Source organism: Zingiber officinale, chromosome 8B (genome assembly GCF_018446385.1).
Source record: "Zingiber officinale cultivar Zhangliang chromosome 8B, Zo_v1.1, whole genome shotgun sequence".
Classification (NCBI taxonomy): domain Eukaryota; kingdom Viridiplantae; phylum Streptophyta; class Magnoliopsida; order Zingiberales; family Zingiberaceae; genus Zingiber; species Zingiber officinale.
The window spans coordinates 98,388,774-98,412,173 of record NC_056001.1 but is presented as its reverse complement, the minus strand read 5'-3'; the positions used below and the strand labels follow the sequence as shown (position 1 = coordinate 98,412,173).

At 39.2% G+C, this 23,400-nt stretch overlaps 2 long non-coding RNA genes across 2 annotated transcripts; one reads left to right on the top strand and one right to left on the bottom strand.

The window, feature by feature from the left end:
- Positions 1–1,692: 1,692 nt before the first annotated feature.
- Positions 1,693–3,606, top strand: LOC122016229. Its single transcript, XR_006121092.1, has 2 exons — positions 1,693–1,929; positions 3,422–3,606. It is a non-coding gene; the product is annotated as an uncharacterized LOC122016229 (long non-coding RNA).
- Positions 3,607–11,104: 7,498 nt separating this feature from the next.
- On the bottom strand, positions 11,105–11,665 carry LOC122017666. The gene is made up of 3 exons (XR_006121414.1): positions 11,442–11,665; positions 11,283–11,352; positions 11,105–11,168 (listed from the first exon to the last, which is right to left on the bottom strand). It is a non-coding gene; the product is annotated as an uncharacterized LOC122017666 (long non-coding RNA).
- Positions 11,666–23,400: the final 11,735 nt, after the last annotated feature.

The window sequence follows — 23,400 nt, the reverse complement described above, 5'->3', positions numbered from 1 at the left end:
TTTGTCAAACTAATGGATATAATCATGAATTTTTCTGTCCTAGAACTCATCAACAAAATGATCTAGTAGAATAAAAAAAATAGAATATTACAAGAAGCTGCTAGAACCATACTAAATGAATATAACCTAAATAACCAATTTTGGATAGAAGCTATAAACACAACATGTTATATTCAAAACAGAATATTAATTAATAAATTTTACAATAAAACCCCCTATAAAATATATTATAATAAAATTCCTAACTTAATTATTTAAAGATATTTGGGTGTAAAGTCCACATACTAAACACTAAAGACTATTTAGATAAATTTGTATTAAAATCAACAACAAAAATCTTTTTAGGGTACTCCACAACCAATAGGACTTATAGAGTTTATAACAAAAATACCCTAAACACTACAAGAGAAAAGCCTAACAACAACGGTTTTTCACCGTTGTCGTAGCCCCTTTAGAACTGTTGTTAAATGCCATGTTGTTAAAAGGGGTGTCCAAAGACAACAGTTTTTAACCGTTGTCTTTGAAGGCAAAGACAACATTTTTACAACGGTGAAAAATTATTGTCTTTTCCTTCAAAGACAACAGTTTTTCACCGTTGTCTTTGAGCGTCTACCTTTAATAACATGGTCTTCAACAACAGTTTTAAACTATCTACGACAACGGTGAAAAACCGTTGTCTTTTTTAGATAAAAAATAAAAAAAAATTAATACACAATTTTCTAATATTATAAATCATTCAAAATACTAAATTTCAAAATAAAATTTAATATACAATTTTCTAACATTCAAAAATAATATCTATAACATTCTGAAGAAATTTCATAAGCAACCAACAAAATTTCATAAGCAACCAACAAAATGATAACACTATTAAAACAAAGGTAGAACAATATAACACGAGATTTTCTACTTAGATGTCGGTGAAGAGGAGGGATTGCAGCTCCTAGTGCTCCTTAATTTGTTAAAGTCTCTCCATTTTTTTATCTTGTCAGCATTCTTCCCAATACTCTTGAGGACACCTATTCGAATAAAGATATATATTACAAATTAGAAACTAAACTATACGCGTGATTCTAATTGCACTGCATCAATATTACATAAGCATAAAAACCATTTGATATAGTCATCTAACAGAAGTGCAAAAAGCGTTATCTATGTAACATAAATGGTAACCTCTTGAAACAATATGGTGGCTCTTAAATTTCTTATTAAGCAAAATTTTCATTCTATGTCACTGCATACAAAGCTTCTATTATAAACCATGCAAACATTATTTTTCCCAGTGATTAAGCAGCATTAATTCTAAAAGGTACAATCTAATGCAAACGTTCCCACTGTAACAATCCAATTTTCCCTATTTCGAGTTCTAAAAGTCCTTATAAAAATCTAGAAATGCTTTAGAAAAATTCTAGAGATTTTTAGGAATTTTTAGAGTATTTTTATGTAATTTTTGGAGGTCGTTTAGTAGGGTTACAAAAAGAAAGAAGTTTTAAAAAAATAACGTTGAAGGTGAGATTCGAACCCACGACCTCGGGTCGGACTGACCCAAGCAAAACCGGCCCAACCAGCTGAGCTAAGCAAGTTATGTTAAATATATATGGTGCGAAATATTCTTAAGCCGTAGTTAGATAATAGGGAACCCTAGTATAAGAAAGGAATTGAGTTTCTTTTTTTTCAAAAACCTAGAAATTTCTCTCATAATTCCCAATCCCTCTTCTCACGCGGCGACGCCGACTCCGGCTCGGACGAAAACGCGAAGGAGTTTAGGGCATCCCTCCGACGGCCGACGAAGGCTTCCTTCCGACGAACCTTGCTGATTACAAGATCTTCTCGCCGAGGAGAAGCTGTGAGCACAAGAAAGGGACCGAGATTTTCATCTCTCCGAACCCTAGAGTTCTTCCCGTCGGTTGTAAGTTCAAGCAAATCACGGTGAGTTGCTTCTCACCTGCAGTAGGGGTTGTTCCGAACTTCGATTTATCTTCATGGTTTTCGGATTTTAGGTTGTGGAGATTTTTGGATTTTGTTCCTTCTTGATTCGGTTCTGTTCCTTTCCGTTAGTGCTATGCAAGTGAATGAACTTTGATCCTTCTTCTTGATCCGAATCCTAGCATCAGTTGGCAAATTGTTCCTTTTAAATTTTCAGTTGTGCTTAGGTTTACTTCCATCCGAACCCTAACTTTTAGTTGGAGATTAGTTTTTAGCTTCAGTTTTCAAGTTTCTTATTTCCAGTTCAGCAGATTGTAATCTCTCTTTACTCTAGCATGTTGTTAGATTTTCCAGCCCTAGCATTAAGCCTTCAGTTTTAGTTTAGCTTTTAGTGCTATTCTACATGTGTTCCAGATTCCTTGATTTAGCATTTCAGTTTCGCCTTTAGTTTAATTGCAGTTTTAGATTTTGTTCTTTCTTTCTCCTTGCGGCAATGAAAAAGAACAGCCAAGTGTTAAGCAAATCCAGACTTTTGTATCAAACATCTAGTTTTCTTTGTGTAGCAGTAGGCATTTTTTTGTTAAGCTTTGCATGCAGATTTATGTTAAGCTTTGTATACAAATTTCCAGTACGTAGGGTGTGTTCTAGTGCACACCAAGTGCTTGATAAAATGCTTAGCTCAATATAATGCTACAGTAAGCATTTTAATAGCTCAGTTAATGCAATAGAAGCATTTAATATAACTTATTTAGTCTTGCTTCAGCTTATATGGGACTACGGTCCAATGGGTGGGCTCCCACAGTCGCCTCTAGGTTCAGATAACTTAGTTCTAGGTTCAGATAACCTAGTAAAAGCAAGATAAGAAAATTAGCTATGAAATCAGTATTTTATTTTCAGCAATGGCACTGTACTGGATTAGATATCCATTGGGTTGGGCTCCCACAGTCGTCCCTAGGTTTAGATAACCTAGTAAACCCTACTAGACTCGGAACTTGCAATCCCGGGTTTAGTTAGGGATGCGCGCACAGCAAGTACAGTTGCCGGGCCCATCAGTAGCATGATTATTATTTTAATCTATTATGTAAATAGTTTTCAAAACTTCACAAATTAGTTATGTGAATACAAGTTAGACTCAGTTTAGCATTAATTAGTTTAGCTTAGGTATCAATTCAGTTTCTTATTGATACACATGATAGTTCTATGATTAGCTTTACATGTTAGCTTTTCAGTTAGCTTCCTTACTATTTATGAGCATGATTAGCTATACATGTTTAGTATTTCAGTTAGTATGATTCCTTTATTGATTTATGAGCATGATTAGCTATACATGTTAGCTTTTCAGTTAGTTGATTTCTTTGCTATTTATGAGCATGAGTAGTTTTACATGTTAGCTTTCAGTTTTAGCATGTTTTCATACATGCATATCGAGTTTTTGTGAGTAGGATAGCGCTCACTAAGCTTTTAGCTTATAGATACTATTTTCCTCCTACTGCAGATAAAGGAAAAGCTAAAGTATGAGGAAGAAGGCGACAAGGAGATGCTGTGACGGTGTGTGATGTGTGGACTATGGAGATCCTTGAGACTTAGCTTAGAAAAATTTATTAAAATTGCTTCCGTCGAATTGTTAAAAGAATTTAGAACTTGTATATGCTATTTTCATTGATAGAGTTATTTATTTCAGTATTTTGATTCTTTTTCATATATATAAACTGCGTGGTTGTGAAAATATATGTTCCAGCCGCCTGTGGCTGAGTATAGTCTGTATGTATTTACGGATATAGTCACCGGTACAGGGGAGACTTTGCCGAATTTTTTCGGTAGGGTTTCCATGTGATTTTTAATCATACCGGTTAAGTAGAGTTAGCAGTTAAGTAACGGTCATCCTTAGAGTGTAGTAGTAGTAAGAAGGGTGGTCGTTACAGTTGGTATCAGAGCAGTTCCCATTCTCCAGCATCACACATCAGCACCATCTTTGTCGTCTTCTATTCTATTTATGTTTCTTGCTTTCATGTTTAGGAATAATTATAGCATGCGTATGTGTGATAGCCTCTAACATGTTTATAGTAGTTAGTTAAACGTGATTAGATTAGTTATGTCATCCTCATGTCTTTAGAAATGGCACGAGGGCGCTTGACTAAGCGAGCACCATTCTGAGCCCCAGAGGCGGCGATTCGGTGCCTCCCGGACCTTACAGCGTTAGGTGGCTCGATTCTGACGTGACTAATGACGGAGATAGCCACCTTAAAGGCTAATCGGTGAGAATACTCCCGATCACCGAGAACCTAACCTAGCGACCCAGCGTTTATAGAGTTCCACCGATCCGACCCATGCACGGTAGCTCCGGTGGAAGGCGAGAGCACGATCCATGGCGGTAATCAAGCGAGAACTTCGGGCACCGGTGAACCATGGGATGCTCAAGCCTGGTTCAAAACACTGGAGAGCTGGAGCTTCGGATGGCCAGAACAGAGAAGGTGAAGTGTGCCTCCGCACGAGAGGCGCGTATGTGGTGGGAGAGTCGAGGCGCCCGGTGAACCGATGACATGGGTGACTTGAGAAAGAATTCTTGAGGTTCTTTCGCGTGGTCATGAACCGCCACTCCGACGAGTTCGGAGTTTCGTCGGCAACCTATCGGTTGAGGCGGTGAAGAAATTCACAGGAGGCTCGTCATGTCCGGTTAGTCGACGCAGAAAGGGCGAGTTGGTGATGCTCAAAATGTTGAGGAAATAGCGATGAGCGTGGCGGTGGCATCATGGGCCCAAACCACGAAGAACTAGTGAGTGGTGCTCGATCACCGAGCACTACGAGCGACATCAGCGTGACAGTCTCCTCAGTTCAGGCGAGGAAGTTGGATACTCGAAATCTCGAGGCCATCTGGCTGGAAGAGAACTCCAATGGCCTTAATCGGGGTGATCCAAAGGAGGACCATCTAGCAGACGGTTATCAGTGTGCTACTTGTGGGAAATTCCACGCTGGAGGGCACGCGAGGATGCTTTGAATGTGGACAAGAAGGGCACGTGGCCAATGCCGAACAAGACCGGTCTCCCTCGCCACAGCAGATTCAGTATGCAGTCAGTTATATCAGATGCAGGCCGCCTAGAAGGTCCACCTATCGGCCAGGGCAGATTAGAAGCCCCTCCAGTGATGGCGAACGCGAGGATCTACTCACTCACGAGAGAGGACGTGCTAATGCCTCGACAGTTGTCAGGTCGATTAGTATTTTTCAGATAATTGTCTCTATTCGATACTGGGCAACCCATTCTTATATAGCCAGGGCATTCGCCACAAGAGGTACTGAGTAGTCAGTTTCTAACAACATTACCTTCGGGAGAAGTTATGGCATCCACGCACTGGACAGTGCCAGTCGTGATAGCAGACAGAGAACTCTTTTGTGATCGATAGTGCTGAACATGGTGACTACGATGTCGTATTTGGAATGAATTTCGATCGGATCGGTGCCTCCATAGAGTCGTAAGAAAGTCATATTCGACTGAGCGAAGCCTGAGTTCGAGTACATTGGGGAACCCAGAGAAAAGGCGTTAAGTCCTCGAAGTAGGACCCTACCCCGATCATAGAGAGAATTGGGAAGGTAGCTTACAAGCTAGACTTACCTCAAGATATGTCAGCAATACACAATGCATTTCATGTCTCCATGCTAAAGAAGTGTATTCACGACCTTAGCCAAGTGATTCAGCCTCAGACAGTGTAGATCCAAGAGGATCTTAGCTATGAGAGCAGACACAGATAGTGGACAGAGCAGACAAGATACTAGGAAACAGAGAAGTGTCATTAGAAAAAGTCATCTGGTAGAACCAGAAGCACGAGAAAGTTACTAGGGGAGACTCTGCCGAAATTTTTCGGTAGAGTTTCTATGTGATTTTTAATCATACCGGTTAAGTAGAGTTAGCAGTTAAGTAACGGTCATCCTTAGAGTGTAGTAGTAGTAAGAAGGGTGGTCGTTACACCCACACACTCCATATGATGCTAAGGAGTAAGTCATACATTAAATTCTAAAAGGGACCATTAAAGGAAAGAATGCCTTAAATAAAAATGAATCCAGAAAGTTACCATAGGCTTTGGATTAATACTTTAAGTTTACATTGATCATGAGCTAAATCATAAAAAGAGAAGTGGAGTGGAGTGGCATGTTATATCAGTTGACTTTCTAATGTTTAATTTAAGTTTCACCATTTAAAGAAACAAATCTATTTCTTCCTCTTGGAATCTCAAGATCTATTACATCATCAAGCTAATGCATAGGATACCAATTTAGATGTTAATATCTTATAAAGTATATTCCTCATTAAATTTGTGTCCTCACCTTAAGAAAAACTGGAATATACTATTTTAAAGTCATGAACACGTTAAGATTTTCACCAACTATAGTAGGAATGGCTGCAATAATTACCTGAAACAACATAAATCGTTAGTTTTGAAGGCAGAGTAGAGAGATGCCATGCAACTTTTAGAAATAAATGCAACATAATCTTAAAGAATAACATTATAGCAGGATAAAGATGCTAAAAAGAGCAGTAGATTGAAGAATAATCTATCATTGATCTAGACTTCTTTGGTCAAAATGTATGCTACAATCCCAAATTAAGCATCATAGATGTATAATTCCATCAAAAGAACTAACTCGATGTCCAAAAGTAAGTTAAAATTATGGATGAAAAAAGAGAACTACAAATGTATTCCTAGAACTCCCACTCTTTTCACAAGTGATAGGAAATTGATTGGCAATAGACAAACTCTTATTACTAGGATTTGATGATGGACGAAAAGAAGGAAGAGCTTGAACTACATATGACTTATCATTTGTTCTTGTTGAAGGTTTTTCCCAAGATGAAACAAATGTAGGTGCAGGACTGATTAAACCAACCTGCGGAGTTGTGACAGAAGCAGACACCCAGCTATTGAAGTGAGTGACTCTAGCTGATAGCTTTTGTCCGGACCATTTCTCTGGGCAATAAAACAACAGATATTTCACGTAACCATCTGAAGATCTTCAATCTTAAATAAATTGTACATATTAATAAGGAAGCTAATGATATCAAAATGACCAGCAGCATGTGCTAAAATGGAACTAGCTTGTTTCATCCGCCAGAAATCTCGATGATGATAAAGAACATGAGCCAGAGCTTACTAGTATTCATCCCTCATACCACCAAATTTCTTCTGACTGCCTATATCCCAACAATTAAATCTAATCTTCCCACAGTTTGTGAAGAAATACAAGGGACGAACCTCAACGCCAATAGTAGCTGAAAAGTCCCCCAAGATAATATGATACATATATTACCCATCAAAACAAATAAAAATTTCAAATTAACATGATACTCACGCTCATACTTCTTCTCGAATTCACTAGTCAAATGTCTCTACACAAATGTTGTCTTTCCTACTTCACATAGAATAATATGGATATAGGTGCAGAAGTACAAATGAAAGGACTCATTTTCTTCACCGAAAAGAAGGGGGGGAAACGAACTAGAAGCACTTCAAGTGAGGTGTTATGTTGCTCTAAAACAAACAGAAATTGAATGGGAAAAAAAAAGAAAGAAAATTTTGTGCAATCCGTCATTACACATTCAGGAATCACCCAGCATTGAATGCTTAATCAACATAAACAAATATTAATTCCATACCAGCAGAAGCAATTTATAGACAGACATTTCACGTAATAGAGGTCGAGATAAATAAAACAACAGTTCTGAATCTTCGTATCCCTAAGCGGATAGATCATGAACCACTGATTTGTAAACTAAATCATTGTAACGACCAAATTTTCCCTATTTCAAGTTCTAAAAGTCCATAAAAATATTTGGAAATACCTTTAAAATATTCTAGAGATTTTTAGAAATTTTTAAAGTATTTTTATGTAATTTTTGGAGTTCGTTTGGTATTTTTACCAAGAGAAAGAAGTTTAAAAAAAAAAAAAGAAGAAGAAATATGTTGAAGCCAAGTTTTGAACCCACAACCTCGACCCGAGCCGAACCTCAGCCTAAACCAGCCCAACCAGCTGAGCTACACGATTTTTGTTAACCTTATATGGAGCGAAATATATATATGCAGTAGCTGGAACGTTTAAAATAAATTGGAGAAATAAATTAGAATACCTTTAAAATATTCTAGAGATTTTTAGAAATTTTTAGAGTATTTTTATATAATTTTTGGAGTTCGTTTGGTATTTTTACCAAGAGAAAGAAGTTTTAAAAAAAAAAAGAGAAGAAATATGTTGAAACCAGGTTTTGAACCCACAACCTCGACCCGAGCCGAACCTCAGCCTAAACCAGCCCAACCAGCTGAGCTACACGATTTTTGTTAACCTTATATGGAGCGAAATATATATATGCAGTAGCTGGAACGTTTGAAATAAATTGGAGAAAAAGGGGCGCGGCTGAGAATCGAAGCACAGACCTCTGGCTTCGAGCAAAGCCCAACGGACCAACTGGACTAGCGATCATTGCTAATTAAATAGGCAGCGGCGAATATATAAGCTATAGTTGGAACCAAAAATAACTCTAGTTATAAGGAGAGGATTTAGGTTTCCCGAAACCTAATTTCTTTCTCACCTCTTCTCACGCGGCGTCGGCGATTCCTCTCGGGCAGAAACGAAGCCGCGGCTAGGGCTTCGTCTCCGGCGGCCGGCGAGCACTTTTCTCCAAGAGCTCTTCACACCGTTGAGATCCTCTCGTCAAGGAGAGGTTGTGGGCACGAGGAGGAGCCGAAAGTCGAGCTACCGAAACCCTAGAACCTCTCTTTCTCGGTTGTAAGTCCAAGAAAACGAAGGTGAGTTGCTTCTCACCTGCAGTAGGAGTAGTTCCGCGACATTGATCTTCTTTTCCTTTTGATTTCGGAATTTGATTTCATTCCTTATCATCCACAGCATGTCTTTTTGTTTCGGATTGTGTTGTGCCGAATTTATTGTGCTAGGGATATAGTTTCTTTTGTTTGGATCATGTGTGCAGAATTTTAGGGATTAAGGGAAACTTCCGAGATTTGTTTTCTTCCTGTTATTTCTGCCGTAGCATTCTATAGCATGCTTAGAGAGTTCTACATGAGATTCGCTTATTTCTTTTTAATGTGGCAGTAGCATGCTTTAGGAATTGATGACTGGAAGATTAAGAGTAATTCCCAAGAATTGTTCCCTCTGCCTTATTTCTGTTGAAGCATGTTTAAGGAATCCAGATTTCTTGTTTCTTTGACTTATTTCTGTTGAAGCATGTTTAAGGAATCCAAATTACTCGTTCCTTAGTTTGTTTCTGCTGTAGCATGCTTAAAGATCCCAATTGCTATGTAAAAGTATAGCTTTGAATAGGTTTTACACAGTTTTTTTATTAAGTGCAGATTGTTTTTATAGTGTCAAGCTTAGTATGCAGACTTAATTAATTCCATGCTATCCAATGTGTATGAGCAGTTTTATTTTAGAGCATGCAATTTCTGAATTTAGGCTGCTTTCATGAACCTAAACAACTCTTCATCTTGAGCATGTAGTTCTAGATTTTTCTGTGCCATTTAATAAGCATGACCAGTCATCTTTACCATTAGAATGACATGAACAGCATGTGTTTAAGTGGTTCATTTTATGTAAGCTTTACAGATTTTAGTTTATATGCAATTAACTAGAAACGAGTCAGAATTTGCAAACATGTTGAGAGCATGCTTTAGTGTAACTTGTGTTAACTTTGATAGCAGTAGTAATTTTCCTTTAGGCTATGCTCGGTTAGAAACAAATCAACATGAGTAGATCCATTAAGTTCTGTTATATGTGTTTTCAGTTTTGGTATGAGGTTTTAAGTGTTGTGCCATGTTATTTGTAGGCACTTCAGTTTAGTATGGCATGCAGATTTTTATAAGTATAGTATGCAGATTTTTAATAAGCAGATTTTCATAAGTATTGCTTGCAGATTTTGATAAGTATTGCATGCAGAACTTAAATTTTAGGACAGATTTTTATTAAGCTTAATATTCAGAATTTTATTAGCATATTAGGCAGGTTTTTGGTTTAAGCATTTCAAAGATAGAATTTGCTTAAACATTTTAGTTTCTCTTTAAAGAAGTATTCTGTTAGAAGTATTAACAAGTATAAGAAAGATAAAGGAAAGAAAAAGATTTAGCAAGGAAGGCGACAAGATGGTGGTGATGAAGGTGTGTGATGGCTGGACTATGGGGAGATCAAGAGTTTGCTAAGGAATTGTTAAGACTTTTCTGTTTAGAGTTCTTTAGTTTTCTTTAAATGCTATTATGAGTCAAGATTGTAATTAAGTTTATTCTGCATTTGTAGTTGGGTTCTATTGATGGAGTGATATTGTTGTTTGCTATTATTAGGGTAGTTTCCTTCTTTTATTTGTGATATTATACTGCGTGGTTGTGAAGATATATGTTCCAGCCGCCTGTGGCTGAGTATAGTTTGTTTGTATTGATGATTTAGTCATCGGTACAGGGGAGACTCTGTTGAAATTTTTCGGTAGAGATTCCTCGTGGTTTTTAATTATACCGGTTAAGTAGAGTTAGTAGTTAAGTAACGGTCACTCTTAGAGAATAGTAGTAGTAGTAAGAAGGGTGGTCGTTACAATCATGCTGGCAAAGATGCTTGCAAAGATGACGACTTGCACTAGGAAAGAGGAAAAAAAAAGGGACAAAATTAGAACTATGTTACCTGTCCCACCATCACTGAACAAAGTATCCTAAGAATTGATTTCCAAAGGAGGAACCTTGAGTGAGATTATCGGCAATTCTAAATGTTCTACCGATTCGTACTGTGCCTCAATAAGGAATGTGCTTGTGAAATCATATAGAGAGGAAGTTAACCGTTCCAAGAAGCAGGGAGGCTGGTGCATTTGCTTTTACCTGTTCAGTGCTTGGGTTTGGTGTCGCTCTTCGTGATGAATGACTTGTACAAACTCTTAAAATGAGCAGTAAATTATGTAAAGAAAAATCATACGCTATAGTAATCTATTTGAATTTGATAATGCTGGTGAGAGTTGTGAGATAAAGAAGTGAGAAAACTACCTTCGATCCTCATGAAGTAACGGAGGTTTTTCTTCGAGTCATTCCATTTATCATAATCTTGTTGCTACTCAGTATCATATATGCACCAGGGCAGCGAAAGTTAGAGACAAAGAAGTATTAAGGTACTTAAATGGAATTTTCAGGCTTACATATTAGTATTTATGACAGAGGAATTCAGCCTTGGCTTTCAGATGTTCATCCAAATGTTTCTTCAGTTCCTCAAAAAGGGTCTGCAGACACAGGAATGGAAGAACATTAATATTGTTCTCTTTGAAAAGGGAAGAAAAAAATTATTCTCACTGTCAGCTGAAGCGTCAGAAGTCTAGGAAAAGCAAACACAATACGCTGAATATAAAATCTGGTGAAACATCATGCTCAATAAGATTCTTGAGCTTCCCACGGATGATATATAATCTGTCCAACAAAATGCAAAATCAACCCCTTTTCTCATTACAATATCATAGTTGGTGACAACAAGCACCATAGAAAGAACATGTGCATACTGTTTAGGGCTTTGCTCTTTAATAAGACTTTTGGCTATTCCAGCAATGACATCTTCCCAGCCAGTTAGGATGTCCTTGTTCTCTTTCAGTGAATAACTATAATAATCAATCACACAAATTCAGATATAAAGCACTATATAGGATGGATAACTAAAACAAACAATTCCTCAATCTACATTGAGAAAGAAAAATAAAACAAAATTTCTCTTTGATAATAGCTACTTGAATACTTTGATTTCCAGGATGCTTCGAATGAGCGAATTGCCTGTCAAAAAACAAAGTATCCAGGATAATGTTTCTCATTATCTTAATAAGAATTGATTTCCAAGAAGAACAAGAGGCAAGTGGATCAGAGTCCAGGGACGTCACCATTGGATTGACTTCAGATAGGCGGGATGATAAAGATGTGGAAGTAGGGCCTGCGATTTCAAAGGGAGACGCGACTGGCGAACCCCATACGGCTACGAGTTGGCGTCGTTTCCCCTCCCATGCAAAGCCCTGCTTCATGGGAACTCGACTCACTCAGCCGTCAGATTTCACGAAAGAGTCCAACGCCGTCGTGTAGAGAAATCAAACCCCTAGGAAGGTTCATGGTGTCGTGGCGCAGGGAAAAAAAAGGAGGCGGGGAGGAGTGGAGCAGGGCGAAAGATGACATGGTCGATCTCCGGCGAGTCTCGTCTAGCGCCGATCCTAGGTCGCCGCCTTATTCCCCAACGCCGTCCACCACGGTCGAATATGTCGCACACGCTCCCATGATTCAAACCCTCGTTGTCGCCCTACAATTGCTCTTCCCGGCTACTGCTACTCCTGCGCGGCTTCGGTGAGTGAGAGATTGTGAGAAAAGAGGGACGGAAATGCTTAGGGATCAAGAAGGTAAAGGGGAATGCGGCGGCAAAAAAAATTTCGGGGAGAGGGAAAGAAAAAATGGGCCGGTAAAAATTAGCGAAGGGGAAAACGGCGAAGGAAAAAAAACACCAGTATTCAACATCACTTAATAGACAACGGTTTTCAAAAACCGTTGTCGTAATCACAAAAAACACACATAGACAACAGTTTTCAAAAACTATTGTCGTAGTCTTTAAAAACCGTTGTCGTAGTCTCAAAAAAATATAAATAGACAACAGTTTTTAAAAACTGTTGTCGTAGGCCAAAAAAACTGCTAAAAGACAACGATTTTTGTTAAAACCGTTGTTAAAAGGAAAAACAACAATAATTTGGCATAAAAACCGTTGTCGTAATCACAAAAAAATGCACATAGACAACAGTTTTCAAAAAATGTTGTCGTAGTCTTTAAAAACCGTTGTCGTAGTCTCAATAAAAATATAAATAGACAATAGTTTTTAAAAACCATTGTCGTAGGCCAAAAAAACTACTAAAAGACAACGGTTTTTATTAAAACCGTTGTTAAAAGGAAAAACAACAATAATTTGGCATAAAACCGTTGTTATTTGAGTGTTGTTAAATGAGGATTTTCTTGTAGTGAAAAGTTGAAGAAACAAACAATATAATTTTTAATGAAGAAAATAATTTACCTAACTCAATCAATGTAAATATTAATCAAATACAAGAAACATAGAAGGTGATAAAGATAATAAAATTAACCTAAATCAAGTGAATCACAAGAACCAAGTGTTAACCCTAAAATAAGACCACCTAGGGTAAGAATCAACCATCCACTTGACCAAATTTTGGGTGACCCAACTTTAGGAGTTCGATCTAGATCATCTCATAGAAATCTAAATCAAATAGCATTGATTTCTAAAATTGAGCCCAAAACTATAGAGGAAGTCCTACCTGATCCAGATTAGATAATTTCCATACAAGAGGAACTAGCTCGATTTGAAAGAAACCAAGTCTAGGAACTAGTACTTAAACTCACAAATAAATCCATAATTGATACTAAGTGAGTCTTTAGGAATAAACTAGATGATAAAGGTAAAATAGTTAGAAATAAAGCTAGACTAGTGAAGAAGGGGTTTAGCCAAGTAGAAAGGTTAGATTATGATGGAACCTATACACCAGTAGCCATACTTGAATCTGTTAGGAACTAGGGCGCTAAACACGCGAAAGCGCAGCGGAAAACATCTAGTTCCTTTCCAGAAGATCCATGCTAAAGGAAACCATATACTAAGTACTAATTCTTCTACATGAGAAAGTTATACCTTTGCTGCGTGCCCTTCGCAATCCCGACAGTAATGTTTCTTTAAATGTGGATCTCAGCACGATTAGTACGTCCGCGCCTCTACGGTATCCACATGAACACGTTCTCCGTCTGTCTCACAAACTCACAACTTGGAGAAGAAACAACCTTCATTGTGCTAGCAACTCTACAAGGTTGTTTTTGGCCAAGAGAAGAAAAGGAAGAAGAGCAAAACCAAGAAGAGCACACTCACCCAAAAGGTCACTTCATCTATATAAGGTGACTTCACAAAAGGGTTACTTTACCAAATAGGTTACTTCACCAAAAAGGTTATTTTACCAAAAAGGTTACTTTACTTAAAATGTTACTTTACCAAAAAGGTTACTTCACCTAAAGGTTACTTTTACAAATGGCTTTTGTATTTATCCAATGAATACGAAATACTTTTGTCTCTTGATCTTCCTTTTGATTAATGATATATTAATCTCTATTAATATTCATTAATATTAATGGGTTGGATTTAAAATATTAGATTAACCATTAACCCAATAAGTCATTAATCCAATAAACTAATGAGTGTAACCCATTACTCAATAAGTCTAATCCGAATTCATTCGAGTCTAACTCAATGTGTATAATTTGGATTAAACTTAACTTCATAATTCATCTCCAAGTCAACGTGTTCTTTGTGTGTGACCCAATAGGCTCTCGTAACATTGGAAATGTATCTAAAACCATTTTAGATACATAAACAATGAGTGACATCTAGCAATGCATCATTGCTACCCAAGTGACGAGAAAGTCGAGATCCGACCAAACCTTTCTGTGTCTATTATCTTGTATGACTTGGTCCCTCTATCCTTGATATCTAGGTTGATCAATGAGGCATAGACCGTGTCATCCTCTTATCAACCTTTGTGTTTCTTGATCTCTAAGTAGACACACTCAATAAAATAAGATCAATATCTCATATTGACTCATTTGCGCATGGTCATGCTTTCTTGTGTCCTACTAATCAAGGGGCTCACAGATATCGCTTCTGTCATATGGAAGGGATAGATCCCATCTACATCACTCACATCCCTCCGCATAATTCATTGCATACCCAGTGATCGACTTTATTGTCCACCTTGTTACAGGTGACGTTTACCGATACCAAAGTACACAACTCCTTATGTAGGGAACCGTAGTGACTTCAGGTCAAAGGACTATTCATACCAATAGTCACATGAGAATGTTTATGACACTCATATAACGATCCATGAAACATTCTCATGGCGGGTCATTCAGTATATATTCTCTAATATATACCCATGTGTCAACCTGATATCTCATATCCATGCTAGTCTCAACGCATTAATATTATCCTTTGTATATTAATGCTTGTCTAGGAATAGTTAAGAGTAGTGTTCTCTACAATATCTCATTATCAATTCAACCAATTGATATATTGTAGATAAGAACCTACTACTCAAGGATATTATTATACTTATTCAATTGGCACTGAACTGAAATAAATATAATAATCAACTTTGCCTTTTATTAATAATGATATATGATACAATAATGTGTCCTTTACAATCATCTCATAATTGGTACTAGGGCTAATACTAATAATCTCCCACTAGCACTAGTGCCAATCACTAAGATATCAAATACCCATGGACCTAGTGTGACCATCATGCTTTCTCTGTGCCAAAGCCTTGGTCAAAGGATCTGCAATGTTAGCATCGGTCGGTACTCTGTATATCTTCACATCTCCTGTATCGATAATCTCTCGAATGAGATGGAATCGCCGTAGTATGTGTTTGGATCTCTGATGAGAACGAGGTTCCTTAGCCTATGCAATAGCCTCATTGTTATCACAATAGAGGTCTATTAGACTCGCTATACTAGGAACAACATCAAGTTCTGCAATGAACTTCCTGATCCAAACAGCCTCCTTTGCTGTAGCTGAAGCAGCAATATACTCGGCTTCTGTTGTAGAATCAACGACTGTGTCCTGCTTCGAACTCTTCCAGCTTACAGCACCACCATTTAAGCAAAACACATACCCTGAGTGCGATCTATAATCATCCTTATCTGTTTGTAAGCTAGCATCAGTGTAACCCTTTACAACAAACTCTTCATCACCTCCAAAGATCAAGAAATAATCTTGAGTTCTTCTCAAGTACTTAAGAATATTCTTGACTGCTGTCTAGTGACTTTCACCTGGATCTAACTGGTATCTGCTCATCATACTTAAAGCATATGAGACATCTGGGCGAGTACAAAGCATGGCGTACATGATAAACCCTATAGCAGATGCATAAAGAATCTGATCCATGCGGTCCCTTTCTACCTTAGAAGAGGGACATTGAGTCTTCGAAAGACTCACACCATATGACATAGGCAAGAATCCCTTCTTGGAATTCTCCATGGAAAAATGTTTAAGAACCTTTTCAATGTATGTACTCTGACTTAGGCCAAGCAATCTTTTAGATCTATCTCTATAATCTTAAGGCCTAAAATATAGGTTGTTTCACCTAAGTCTTTCATTGAAAAATAATTCCCAAGCCAAGTCTTCACTGACTGAAGAGTAGGGATATTATTTCCAATGAGTAGTATGTCATCTACATACAATATGAGAAAGATGACTGTGCTCCTACTAACCTTCTTGTAGACACAAGGTTCATCTTCATTCTTAATGAAACCAAACATTTTGATCGCATCATCGAATCGAAGATTCCAGCTTCTAGAAGCTTGCTTTAATCGATAAATGGATCTTTGCAACTTACAAACCTTTCCAGTATGCTTTGGATCTACAAAACCCTCAGGTTGTGTCATATACACATCCTCGAGTAGATTTCCGTTAAGAAATGCGATTTTGACATCTATCTGCCAGATCTCATAATCATAGTAAGTTGCAATAGCAAGTAAAATCCGAATGGACTTAAGTATCGCAACTGGTGAAGAAGTTTCATCATAGTCTATATCATGAATTTGACTGAAACCTTTAGCTACCAATCTACCTTTATAGGTATGTTTATGCCCATCCATGTCAGTCTTCACTTTGAAAACCCACTTACACCCAATGGGTTTGATCCCTTCAGGTGGATCAACTAAAGTTCATACTTGGTTAGTGTACATGGATTCCATTTCGGATCTCATGACCTCTAGTCATTTCTCATATTCTGGGCCCTGTACAGCTTCCTGATAAGATGTAGGCTCATCAAGACCAATAAGCTCTACATCACCGTGGTCAGACAATAGAAATGAATATCTCTCAAGCTGACGACGGGTCCTATCAGATCTGCGTAGAGCGTGTGCTACTTGAACAGGTTGTTACTCCACAACTTCTTGTGGTGCCTATTCAATTTCCATCAAGGCACTAGTGCTAGTTTGTGTATCTTGAATTTCTTCAAGATCGACTTCACTCCCACTAGTCTTTCTAGAAATAAATTTCCTTTCTAGAAAGACACCAGTTCTGGCAACAAACACTTTGTCTTCTATGGGATTATAGAAGTAATATCTCTTTGTTTCCTTGGGATATCCTACAAAGTAGCCAGTGCTAGTTAATGAACCTTAACCAGTGGAAAATGAGTCTGCACCCCAGCCCAACCTTCTAGAAGTAGTAGGTCAGCTATAGAGGTAATTGGCGGAGCAGCAACAGGTTATTGCCGCCCTGACTGCTAACCAGCAAGCTCCTCCTGTAGTCCCATCGGAAGCCAATATGGTGGCACCTATTATGGCAGAAGTTTCATCAGTTACACCTGTAGCCCCAGCAAAGGAAGTGAGGCAAGAAGCATACCTCATCTAGTGGCAAAAACTAAAACTAGAGAATTTCTCTGGCACCAATGAACCATGGGATGCTCAGGCATAGTTCAAAACACTGGAGAGCATAATGGAGCTACTGGACTGGCCGGAGGTAGAAAAGATTAAGTACGCTTCCTTTTACTTTACTAGTGATGCAAGAATGTGGTGGGAACGGGTCAAGGCAAAATGAAAAGTGGATCAAATGACCTGGTCTGACTTCGAGACTGAGTTTTTCGAAGATTTCTTCCATATGCGAGTCATGAATAAACATTATGACGAGTTCATGGAATTTTGACAAGGAAATTTATCAGTGGACGAAGCCGTGAAGAAATTCAATAGACTAGCTCACCTATGCCCCGAGCTGGTCAGCACGGAACGAGAAAGGGTGAGGCTAATGCTTAAAATGCTGAGGCCGGAGATAGTTCTAAATGTAGCTGGCGGAATTAATAGGCCGCAGACTGCAGAAGAGCTGATTAGTAGTGCCCTGATCATGGAGCATTACCTGAATAATATCAAGCAGCATAAGCCAGTGTCGATTGAGAATAAAAGTCAAGGGAGTTCTGGCACTCAGAAATCCCAGTGCCAAGGTTCAACTTGGAAGGGGAGCTCCAAGAGAAAGCAGTGGAACAATAAAAAGGGAGGATACGTAAGTAAGTAGCCTAAGTATGCTACGTGTCCCACGTGTGGAAAGATGCATTCTGGAATCTGTTGCAAGGGCACTAGTGGATGTTATACGTGTGGTCATGAGGGGCATATAGCCAAGTATTGCCCAACCAAGATCCACCTACCTCCAGCACAACCTGTTCAGTATGGAGATAAGCAGACACAGTTATACCAAATGCAGGCCGTGTTGAAGAGTCCTTATATTAGTCAAGGCAGACTGGAGGCTCCACCAAGTGCTACAAATGCTCGAGTTTTCTCTCTTACCAGAGAGGAGGTAGCAAACGCCTCCACTGTTGTCACAGGTCATATACGCATTTTTAGTCTATATGCAACTATGTTATTTGATAATGGGGCAACCCATTCGTTTGTCTCCATAACATTTGCTAAAAGAATAGGTATACCCCCGGAGGTCCTACGCGGACAATTCTTGACGACACTACCCTCAGGAGAGATAATGATATCTACGCACTGGCTACGTGTTGTGCTAGTCAAAATTTCAGACAGAGAACTGTACAGTGACCTGATAATGCTAAACATGTCTAATTATGATCTTATTTTAGGGATGGACTTTCTGAGCAAGTATGGTGCTTCTATCGAGTGTCATAAGTGAAGAGTCCTATTCCAACCTGAGGCAAAGTCTAAGTTTGAGTTTATCAGTGGATCAAAGAAGAGAACCCAGAAATTCTTATCGGCTATAAAAGCTTAAAAAATATTAGCCGATGGATGTGCCGGGTTTCTAGCTCATGTGGTTAATACCCAGCAAGAAAGAGACCAAAAGCTAGAGGAAGTTAGAGTCGTATGTGACTACCCGAAAATGTTTTTGGATGAGTTGTCAGTCTTAGCTCCGGATAGGGAAATTGAATTTGAGATTGAACTCATCCCTGGTACTCATCCAATCTCAAAGGCACCCTACCGTATGGCTTCGGCAGAATTGAAAGAACTTCAAGGACAACTACAGGAGCTACTTGACAAGGGTTTTATTCGCCCTAGTCACTCACCATGGGGAGCTCCGGTGTTGTTCGTAAAGAAGAAGGACAAGTCCATGCGAATATGTGTGGACTACCGAGCGCTGAACAACAACCAAGAATAGATATCCCCTACCGAGAATTAATGGTCTATTTGATAAGTTAAAGGGAGTCACAGTCTTTTCCAATATAGACTTGTGGTCTGGATATCATCAAGTGAAAGTGAAAGCGGATGATGTACCGAAGACGACATTCCAAACGAGGTATGAGCACTACGAATTTGTAGTTATGCCTTTTGAAGTGACAAACGCTCCTGCTATGTTTATGTATCTGATGAACAGAGTATTCAAAGCATATTTGGACAAGTTCGTAATCGTCTTCATAGACGATATCTTTATATACTCCATAACTCAGGAAGAACATGCCGAACATCTGAGGACAGTATTACAGATTCTTCAGCAGAGCCAGCTGTACGCAAAGTTTTTCGAGTGCGAGTTCTGGCTCAATCAAGTGTCCTTCCTGTTGGATCGAGACGTGCTAGAGGGGGGGTGAATAGCGCTCGTGGCTATTTCGTTCGATTCATAAAACTATCGGAGTTAAAACAGTCGAGTAAATAAACACAGCGGAATAAAAACAAACATACAGACACAGGAGATTTACTTCGTTCGGAGCCTATAGCGACTCCTACTCGAAGGCCCGCGATCTTTGATCGCTTTCCGTGGGCAATAACTATAAGCACAAAATTATTACAATCTAAAGACAATTTAAAACAGTAATTAAAAATACCAATGACACTTTAGGAAACATCAGATTTGGAGCACCGGGTCGTCGGGAAGTAGTCGCAGCACTTCTGGGTCGTTTCGTTGACAACACATTGAAGAAAGGTTGCATGGAATTCGTTAATCTGAACTGCTGGTCGAAACCCCCTTATAAAGGGTGTTCAAGGCGCCTTGAAGTCCTCCGAAGGCGCCTCCATCTCTTCCGAATCACTCGTGTAGATCAGCGCTGAACAGTCGTCGCTTATCACCTTGGAGGCGCCTTCATCCATCTCCAAGGCGCCTCCAATGAGGCATCCAAGGCGCCTTCGCGCACCATGAAGGCACCTCCAAGCTCCATGGAGGCGCCTCGGACACTATTTATCCGAGGCTTAACCTTGTTCTTTCGTACCTGCAAGACATGTTAGATCCAAAACACAAACATATCCTGCAAAACAAAAGTTAGCACATATAATATCATAAATATGAAGTTTGACAGTCATCGGACTGTCCGGGTCTGACTTCGGATTTCCAACCGGAAACCCTAGGTCGACCCAACGCCTATTGTTCCCTCTATGGGGAACGCGTCCTCACCTACTCCACTCAGGAGATTTACCTGATGTCAGTGCGATCCTCCAGATCAACTGGACTTTTGCTCGGTGCTCGATGCTTCCGAACTTTCTGCTGGACTTCCGCTTCCCGGCTGGTCCAGTCTTTCACCTGGTTCGCGACACCAGGACTTTTCACCTAGGGTTACCCCCCTAGGACTTTTGCCTAAAGCACTCGACCCACCAAGACTTTCCGCATAGGGTTACCACCCCCTATAACCTAGGGTTACCACCCCCTATGATTTTCTACCTGCCTAACCGCAGCTAGGACTTTTGCCTAAGTACACTTAGGACTTTTCTGCAAACTTGTTCAACATATTAGAAACCAAAATACCTTAACTTTGAACCCTTTGACATAATCAAAACATAGGTTTGATCGTCGGATGCTTCCCGCACCAACACTTCCTAGGTCACATTATTTCTAAGGATGGGATTATGGTAAACCCGACAAAAAATAAAAGCTGTGAGTAACCGGAATAGACCCAAGAATTCCAATGAAATCAAGATTTTCCTTGGGTTAGCAGGCTACTACAGGAAATTCGTAGAGAACTTCTCAAGGATCGCTTCTCCATTGATGGTACTTACCAAAAAGAACAGAAAATTTGAGTGGATAGAGGATTGTGAGAAGAGTTTCACTGAACTGAAAAGGAGACTAATCAGTGCTCTAATCTTGACTCTTCCAGATAATGGTGAGAGCTTTGATATATACAGCGATGCTTCTAAATTGGGACTCGGAGCTGTACTTATGCAGAATGGCAAAGTCATTGCCTATGCCTCGAGACAACTCAAGGATTATGAGAAGAACTATCCTACTCATGACCTTGAGTTAGCAGCAGTAGTTTTCGCTCTCAAAGTCTGGAGGCATTACTTATACAAAGCTCAATGCAAGATTTACACAGATCACCAGAGTCTGAAGTATTTATTCACTCAAAAAGACCTGAACATGAGACAGCGAAGATGGCTTGAGCTAGTCAAAGACTATGACTTAGAAATCCTCTACCATCCAGGGAAAGCAAACAAAGTGGCAGATGCACTAAGTAGGAAATCTTGTGCAACGTTATTGTCTATATCTACTATGTCTCATCCCCTACAGAAAGAAATAGTAAATTTTGGGCTTGAAATTAGTATCGGACAGCTCTCTACTTTGACACTAGTGTCAACCCTGCTTGACGATATACAGAAAGGGCAAGATGAAGATCCGAATATTCAGAAGATCAAGAAGGGAATACAAGAAGGAGAAAATGGGGAGTTCCGAGTATCAGACTTTGGGATACTATATTATGGTGATCGCCTCTGTGTCCCTACCCATGAAGCACTATGACAAAAAATTCTAGATGAAGCCCATGGAACGCCCTACGCTATGCATCTTGGTTCCACCAAGATGTACCAAGACTTAAAGGAACGCTTCTGGTGGTCTAGAATGAAAAGAGATATTGCAAGATATGTCAGTACTTGCCTGACATGCGAACGGGTTAAAGCAGAACATCAGAGATCGGGCAGAGTTCTATAGCCTATCAAGATTCCAGAGTGGAAGTGAGAGGATATATCTATGGACTTCATAGTAGGACTACCAAGAACCATGAATGGTTACGATGCTATATGGGTAATAGTGGACAGATTGACCAAGTCTGCTCATTTCTAACTATTTGAATATCCTACTCTATTGAGCAGTTAGCACAATTGTATGTGAAAGAGGTTATCAGATTGCATGGAGTTCCCAAGACCATAATTTCGGATAGAGATGGTCGTTTTACTTCACACTTCTGGGAGTGTGTTCAAAGAGCTCTTGGCACTAAGCTGCGGTTTAGCTCCGCATTTCATCCTCAAACTGATGGGCAAACAGAACGAGTAAATCAAGTTCTAGAGGATATGCTATAGGTTTGTGCCTTAGATTTCAAAGGGAGTTGGTGTCGATACCTATGCTTAGCAAAATTCACATACAATAATAGCTATCAAGCTACTATCGCAATGGCACCCTACGAGGCTCTATATGGGAGGAGATGTAGATCTCCTATCTGTTGGTATGAAGGTTGTGAAAAGAAAGAAATGGAACTCCAGACAGATCTTATCGAGGACACCACCAAAGTCATTCAGAACATTCGCGAGAGAATAGAAACTGCTCAGAGCCGATAGAAGAGTTATGCGGATGTGCGCCGTAACCACTGGAATTTGAGGTTGGGGATTTAGTGTTCCTCAAAGTGGCTCCTATGAAAGGAGTGATGCAGTTTGGGAAGAAAGGAAAGTTGAGTCCATGTTATATGGGGCCATACCGGATTATTAGAAGGGTTGGCAAGGTAGCTTATGAGCTAGAACTACTGCAGGAAATGTCAGTCATTTATAATGTACTCCATGTCTTAATGCTGAAGAAGCATGTTCCTAATGCAAAGCAAGTGATTGAGCCATAGACGGTACAGGTTCAAGAGGATCTCAGTTATGAAAGTCGACCTATTCAGATAATAGATCGAGAAGTTAAGAAGCTGTGGAACAAAGAGATACCGTTAGTAAAAGTACTGTGGCAAAGTCAGCAGTATGAAGAGGCAACATGGGAACACGAGGATGATATGAGACGGAAGTACCCACAATTGTTTTAAGTTCGAGGACAAACTTTTTATAAGATATGGGGATTGTAACACCCGTAAATTTCCTTTCCTCCAAAAAGAACAAAAAGAAATAGAAGAAGAGAAAAGAAATAAAAATATATTCATGAATGGTCGAATGGCCCGGGCTAGGATTTGAACCCTAGACGTCTTACTTAAGACTTGTTCAAGTAGTCATTAGGTGGTGGTAAAGTATCGCATGATCAATATAAAACAATTCATTATATGTAGATTATATGTGGAGAGATGTTTCAACTTCCACGTGGTATAAAAGGGAAAGAAAGAGATGAAAACCTAACTTTTCATCTTCCTCTTCCTTTACTCTCTAGCCGAATCCTCTCTTGTCCTCCTTTCAAGTTTCGGCCAAGAACCCTAGGGCTCCAAGTCTTAAGGCTTTTCAAGGGGAGAATCTAAGGGGAGGATCTCTCCCAAGGAG